The sequence below is a fragment of the Nelumbo lutea genome, chromosome 1 (assembly GCF_056320005.1).
Source record: "Nelumbo lutea isolate HS-2025 chromosome 1, American lotus-T2T, whole genome shotgun sequence".
Taxonomy (NCBI): Eukaryota; Viridiplantae; Streptophyta; class Magnoliopsida; order Proteales; family Nelumbonaceae; genus Nelumbo; species Nelumbo lutea.
Window position 1 is genome coordinate 121,379,180 of NC_142684.1, and position 7,131 is coordinate 121,386,310.

A 7,131-nucleotide genomic window follows, 5' to 3' on the forward strand; every position below is an offset into this window, starting at 1 on the left:
TCACGTCCTAGGTCAGAATCACAGGCCCAAGACCCAAGTAGGCTTGGATTTCTCTGAATGTTCACAATAATAAGTGCGTCATAAAAAGTGAAAAGCCAAAGAATAAAATCAAAACCAAGTATCCAACTACTCTATTCCTACTGGGTCTTATCCTCTAATATCGATTTTAGAGGTGGAGAACGTCTGTCTCATCCTTTCCGTTTTCCATCCCCTGTCCCCACCACATGAACATTGACATAGACATAGTTCGAGTCCAGTTTACTTTTAAGTCTGATTTAACTGCACTAACACCGGGAGAAAGAAACATTGGTACAAGCTTGGAGTTTGGACCACCACGGCACACAGACAATATATTCAGTTTCAGCCTATCGAGGTGCGTCACTTCTCTTCCCAAGATTTAAATCCAGATTCCTCTCGATTCAAATAAATGAGAATTACCGCCATCTTTTTATACCTAGTCCGGATCAAATCAATTGCTTATTGCTGCTGCACGTACGGTTTATCATCTTGCATCCCTTGCCATACTTTTCCTGTTTTCCAAGGTTTTCGATATCAGCCAGCAGCATTAAAACTAAAAATAAAGTTTAACAAGTAATAGTTTATGATATGGTCAAAACCGACCATTAATTAGAAACCGTCATATGATTGGGCAAAGTTATCAATTGACTAGCTGATTTGGTTATGATGAGTTATGAGCTCACATGCTTCTAACGAGCTGATCTGAAATCAATTCATAACATGTATAAACAATATGAGGCCAAACTGATTACAACATTAATGTAAATGCATTCTACCACGTGCATATAATATGTCAATTGAGAATATGACAAATGGACTGAGCTCCGACCTGTTGGTTCTTGAATAAAAGACCCTCTCTTATAAATAGATGAATCCCCCATTCATTTAGACAATGGAATATGGTAGTACGTTACTATGAACAAGGCACATTGGGTATATGGTCACACGGAGCTCACTAATTCTCCCAACAAGCTCTTCAGCTCATCATATGGAGCTCACCAGCTCCACCTACGAGCTCAACTCTTCAATCCATTCATACAAGCTCCCAGAAGAGCCCTCTAGCTCTTCACACGAATTCTTATCTTATCTCATTAAACCCTCTATTTCACTTTATTTTTTCTTGTCATTACTGACTTAACCGTTGAAATCCACGCCCCTTGTAATCATCCAAAGCCTCCAACATCCCTTTATGGTTATAGGTCTCTCTTAACAGTCGACGTGCGGAAAAATAGTGAGCCGATATGACATCTTATTCCGGCAACTTTCCATTATTGCCCTCGTGATCAATTTTCATCCTCATCGATTTACAAAGACAAATATAATAATTTAATGTCCAAATAGAAATGAAGCCTTCGGCCTCTCTTTGCTGGGTGTAGCACAACTTCCTGCGCCGATCATCCCCATCCACAGTCGATCCAGGAGCACCGTGATGCGGAATTCTACAGAAGAACGAACATAAGGGTAAACGAGAGATGAGAGAGAACCCGGTGGTCAAAGGTATAAACGTGGAGTGGTGCGAAGGAGTTAAAAAGCACGTGCAGCGGGGAAGCATAGCAAGGTGCAGGCTGGCCCCGGCAATGTTGCCTGGTTGACCGGGGACAAGAGGGACGAAGGGGCATGGCTCGTGGGGCGCACTGTCGCACCCCTCCCGCACGCGTGTGTGCGTCACTACAAAACGACACCACCGGCTCTTTCCTTCTTCCCCCGGATCCCCCGACCCAAAAGGGCAAAAGGTCCTATTCCCATGTGACAGATTCTCCTGCCCGGCCGCGTGCCCGTGTAGGTTTCGGTGACGGAAATTATCAGTGAAGTAGACGACACCCCGATAGTTTCGCTCAATTACTGAAACGCCCCTTTTCGTTTGCGTTTTATTAAGACACCTCAGCCTCGCCATTTATATTTCCGTATGGAAATTGTCACATGAACAAACAGCACATAATAAGATCCATCAAAGACAATCATGAATCCTTAATTTATCCATAGAATTAAAATAATTAATTGAAAATATAACAATATAATTTTTAGCTTTGAGCAAGAAATAAAAACAACGGGAAGAGATGACGAAAATGTCTACCAAAACGAGCTCATTTGGTTATTTACACAGGAGTATGAGGTAACTTTAATATTCTTTTCTTTCTTTTGTAATTTCTTTAATCTCTCTTTATGGTAGTGGATTTATTACTTTTAGTAACGAGTATTCAATCTAGAACCTGATTTGATGATGAACAAACACTAGTTATTGTCATGTATTCTGGGGTAGAATGGATGGAGGAGTTCTATAACAGATTGGGTGCTGAGCTTTACAAACTTAACCAGTTCAACAAAATTATAATGCTCAGTTTGAAAAGAGTATAAATGCAAATATGTATAATATAAATACATACAAAATATAAAGTCTTATACTCTACGTATTTACATTTGTATTTCTCTCAAATTTAACCTAAAGAGTGAATTTATAAAGAGAAACTGAGAGGCGGAGAAGCAAATAGCTTCCAATTCTTCTTGGGTTGAAGCAAGTAACTAATGAACTTCATCGGAAGAATTTCAAATCAAAATTGGACCTCGGAGCACTTCCTCTCCAACTTTGGTATGTCTGAAGTTCACGTTATTCAGATTTTTTTTATTGCTCTCCACCTTTGTTTCAATATATTCATCATCATTAATTAGCTATATTTAGTGAAGAAATTGATTAACTAAGCTAATGTTTTATAGTACACAGAGATCCATACTGAATTTGAAGAGATATTGCAATTACAACTGATGACATGATCATTCCTGGAGAAAAATAGCAAGATTTAATGGTAGATAAAGGTATCATTGAGGATCGATATTCCGGCGACATCTCCGACAAGAGCAATCATGGGTTAAGTCGATGCTTTAGTTATGGGCAAACTCGGTATTTTGGTTCTTTCTTTTCTTTCTAGTTTCTATTCAATTAGTCAAACTGATGCTAATTGTCAAGGTGAGAAATGTCATTTTACACTTCTATTTAAGAAATTCAATAATAAGTAAAACGCTTGCAAATAGACCTGTTTATCACGGACCTGGCTTTGCCTCTACATTAAACAAAATATATTTAGACTCTAGCCTGGTCCGACTATTAGGCCTAAGTCTTGAGTTCAAATTTGACCAGAAATTTGGAAAAAATATTTTTTCCTGTTTTATTCAATTAAAAATTATTTTATTTATATTTAAAGACATCAAAACCTAAAAATATAATGAAAAATTTCACTATTACTTAAAAAATAAAAAAAAGTATTATATATATTCTTATTTTTATTATATAAAATATATTTTTATTATATAATATATTATTAAATTAAACTCGGATTCGGGCTTAAACCGAACTTTTTCGAAAAAGTTCAAAACCAGACCGATAAAAATCGGGCCCGATGTTTTAGATCCAACCCCAAGGACTTTAAATCCTATCCAAGCCCGATTTTGATCGGGCCAGGCCGGGGCCAGCTCGTCAGGCTACCCGGCCATGAACGTCTCCTTGTAAATTACAATTCACAAGGGACTTATAAGTAAAATGCAAACGAAAAGGAGTATTTTAGTAATTGAGTGAAATTTCAGGGGTGTCCAAAAGTAAATGACCCAAAAAAGAAAGAAACAAATTAAAGCCTGAGCACCAATAATGTAGACGGTGGACATAAGGGGTCCACACATTCTGGTGATCCTCATTGACCTTTGACCGCCATCACCGTAGTAAAATCAAGTCATTAAGATTTCTGACCTAAATATATTTATGAAATTAATTAATGATGGTAATGTGGTCAGTACTGGATCAGCCCGGGCAGGTAGAAGGTTTTCCATTTTAATTTTTGATTGACGTAAACGTGACTACTGACTAGGATTTTAGGCCTAAGTGGGGCCGGAGGAACAGGATACGTTTGCGATTTGTGGCTTTGACCAGAGATGAACTCGGGTTAGAGTTTGAGTAACGCTTAGCACTTAACAATGGTCGACACACGTGTAGGGAGTCAGATAAGGGCAGTGCTCTTCTACGACAGTTGGTATGTCTCGTGTTCCTCCACTTCCATCGTATAAAGAGAAGAGAAAGCTGGACTGCTGGAGTGAAAGCAAAGGGGAGAGAGAGAGAAAGAGCGTTAGCAGTGGGCATTCAGAGGAAGGCAGAAATAGAAGAGGAGGTGTCCTGTAAAAGTGAGTTGTCCTTTAGAATGTTTCAAGATTAAGATTAAGGGGAGAGAAAAGGAGAGAACAAGTAAACAATTACACCAGAACAGAAGGAAACAGGAGAATGCCAGGGAGCCTGGAGCCGTTGGACGTAGCGGTACAGATCCCATACCATTTCAGATGTCCGATTTCGCTGGAGTTGATGCGGGATCCTGTCACGGTATGCACCGGTCAGACCTACGACCGGGCCAGTATCGAGTCATGGGTCGCAACCGGCAACACCACCTGTCCCGTCACCCGCGCTCCACTCTCCGACTTCACTCTCATCCCCAACCACACTCTCCGCCGTCTCATCCAGGATTGGTGCGTCGCTAACCGATCTCTTGGCGTTGAGCGCATCCCCACCCCTAAACAACCCGCCGATCCTGCTCTCGTTCGCGACCTACTCGTCCAAGCCTCTTCCAATTCCACCCCTCCCCACTCACGCCTCTCCGCCCTCCGCCGTCTCAGGGGACTCGCTAAGGACTCCGACAAGAACCGCTCCCTCATCTCCACGCACAACGTCCCGGAAGTTCTCCTTCCCATCGTCTTCGCCGGCCCGGAGAGCAACGAATCAGACGAGCTGACTCACGAGTCGCTCGCACTCCTGGTCATGTTCCCGCTCGACGAGGCACACTGCGAGTTCGTGGCTTCCGAAACGGATCGAGTCGCTTTCCTCTCTTTCCTCCTCTCCCACTCTTGTATCGAGGTCCGAGTCAACGCAGCTGCGCTCATTGAGATGGTGGTAGCGGGTACTCGATCTTTGGAGAACCGGATCCTAATTGGCAATGCCGACGGGGTATTGGAGGGGATAACGAGGATACTGAACCACCCGTTAGCATACCCGAGAGCGCTCAAGATCGGGATTAAGGCCTTGTTCGCATTGTGCCTGGTGAAACAGAACCGTCACATGGCAGTGTCGGCAGGAGCGGTGGAGGCACTGATTGACAAGTTGGCTGATTTCGAGAAATGCGACGCAGAACGAGCTCTGGCGACCGTGGAATTGCTATGCCGGATCCCAGCGGGTCGCTCAGCATTCGCGGAGCACGCTCTAACGGTGCCTCTCCTAGTGAAGATTATCCTCAAGATATCGGACCGGGCGACGGAGTACGCAACCGGTGCACTTGTCTCGCTCTGCTCCGCGTCAGAGCAATTACAGAGAGATGCAGTAACGGCAGGAGTCGTAACGCAGCTGTTGCTGTTAGTGCAGAGCGATCGCACAGAGCGAGCGAAGCGCAAAGCTCAGCTATTGCTTAAGCTTTTGCGGGACTCGTGGCCCGAAGATTCAATTGCCAATTCTGACGATTTTGCTTGCAGTGATGTTGCCCCATTTTGATTCTTGTTTTTGTTTTCCCATCTTCAATTCGACCGACTTCTTTATAATTCTATCTGGTTGCAGGTCGCCCCCCCCCCCCCAAAAAAAAAAAAAAAAAAAAGGAAAAAGAAAAAACCGATGATCATGATCTACAGTTGGGTATATAAAACATCTGTATGTAACTAGGAATCTCATTGTATGTAAGAAACATATGTTTAGAACTAGAAAATCCAGGGAGAAGATCTCAGAAAAGAAAAGGAAGGAGCAAGAGAGGAAGTTGTGATTGTAATTTTGATAGAACTACTATATAATTAATTAATTAATGACTGAACCAGATACCACCCTTGACGAATTGACGAAATCAATATGATTAGTTAGTATGTGCGTGTGTGGTGTGAAAGAGAGTGTGTCGAGTAGTTTTGTTTGATCAGCGGTGTCTTAAAGTGGAGCGAAAGTGATCCCATTTTGCAGACTTCTGAGACATTTTGTTCTTGCAATTATTTTATTTGTTTGCTTTGAGGAGGGAAGGTTAGAGGCATTTTTTCTGATGTGGGGTATTTATGTATGTACACATGGAAGTTGTTGTAGGTTGACGAAACGAACATAAATAAAGACTGTTAACTGTAACACTGCAAGTGCATAGGGCCATGGGCTGATAACGAATCATACTCAGAGAAGGCTTCATTGTAGTTCTACAACGGTAGAATATACAAGAACCCTAAATTTTACAGCAAAAGTCTAGCGTGCTTGTACTCAACACTAAGACTGTAAAGCGGTCCCCAATCCTCTAAACCCAGTTCCCACAATAGAGGAAAAAAGATAAAAGCGACCGAAAGTAAATATAGACCGAAGATGCAGAGAGATGAAAGTTAGAAAGAAGAGAAGAGGTTGGTTTGGACCGTTTGGTGCCGTATCTCTCGTTTGTTGTCAGTCACATGTTTAAGGAATAGAATGTGGAGAGAGAGAGAGAGAGGAGGTGTCAGTCTGCAAGTTGTATGGATTGGAATGAATGTCCCAAGGGGATCCCATCAAATCACATGGTCTGGTCTCTTTGTAGATGGACGCTGATTCACCGATCACATGCTACCCATTTAATTAAATTAGGAAATTGAAAAAATGGGCAGTGGTCACACATTTGATATCTGCGGTCCTCTCTGGGTCTGGGTAGAATACAACCTCAATAATTTTGCGGTCTGCCAACAACTAGGTATATTTAAAACTCCTACCTCAAATGAAAAAAAAAAAAAAAAAGATAGGGACCATATATATATAGCAACCTAGTAAACTAGTTAAAAGCAAAATTTCTCTACTTAATTTTGTTAACCTGATGAGGTGGCCGGTTCAAGGTTGTACCTAGAAAATTAGGCAATTTTGCAATTAAGGGAAAAGAGTTGGCAAAATTTCAATTCCATCGCCCTCCATTTTCCCTAACAGATAAATTATATTCAAGAGGCGTTCAATTTTAAAAGGAAATTAAAGAAAGCATAATGTCATATATATGGCACCATCATCACTCTCGTTGGTGGGATATATAGCTCCTTGACAGAGAACAATATATATCATAAATCTTGTTGTTATTTCCATGGGAATTAACAACCACAAATTCCCTTGGTCACTTGATC

General features: G+C 41.6%; 1 pseudogene across 1 annotated transcript; it reads left to right on the plus strand.

Annotated features, from left to right (window-relative positions):
• Positions 1–3,871: 3,871 nt before the first annotated feature.
• Positions 3,872–5,840, plus strand: LOC148877192 (U-box domain-containing protein 26 pseudogene; annotated as a pseudogene). The gene has a single exon (XR_016112357.1). The product of XR_016112357.1 is annotated as a U-box domain-containing protein 26 pseudogene (transcript).
• The last annotated feature ends 1,291 nt before the right edge of the window (positions 5,841–7,131 follow it).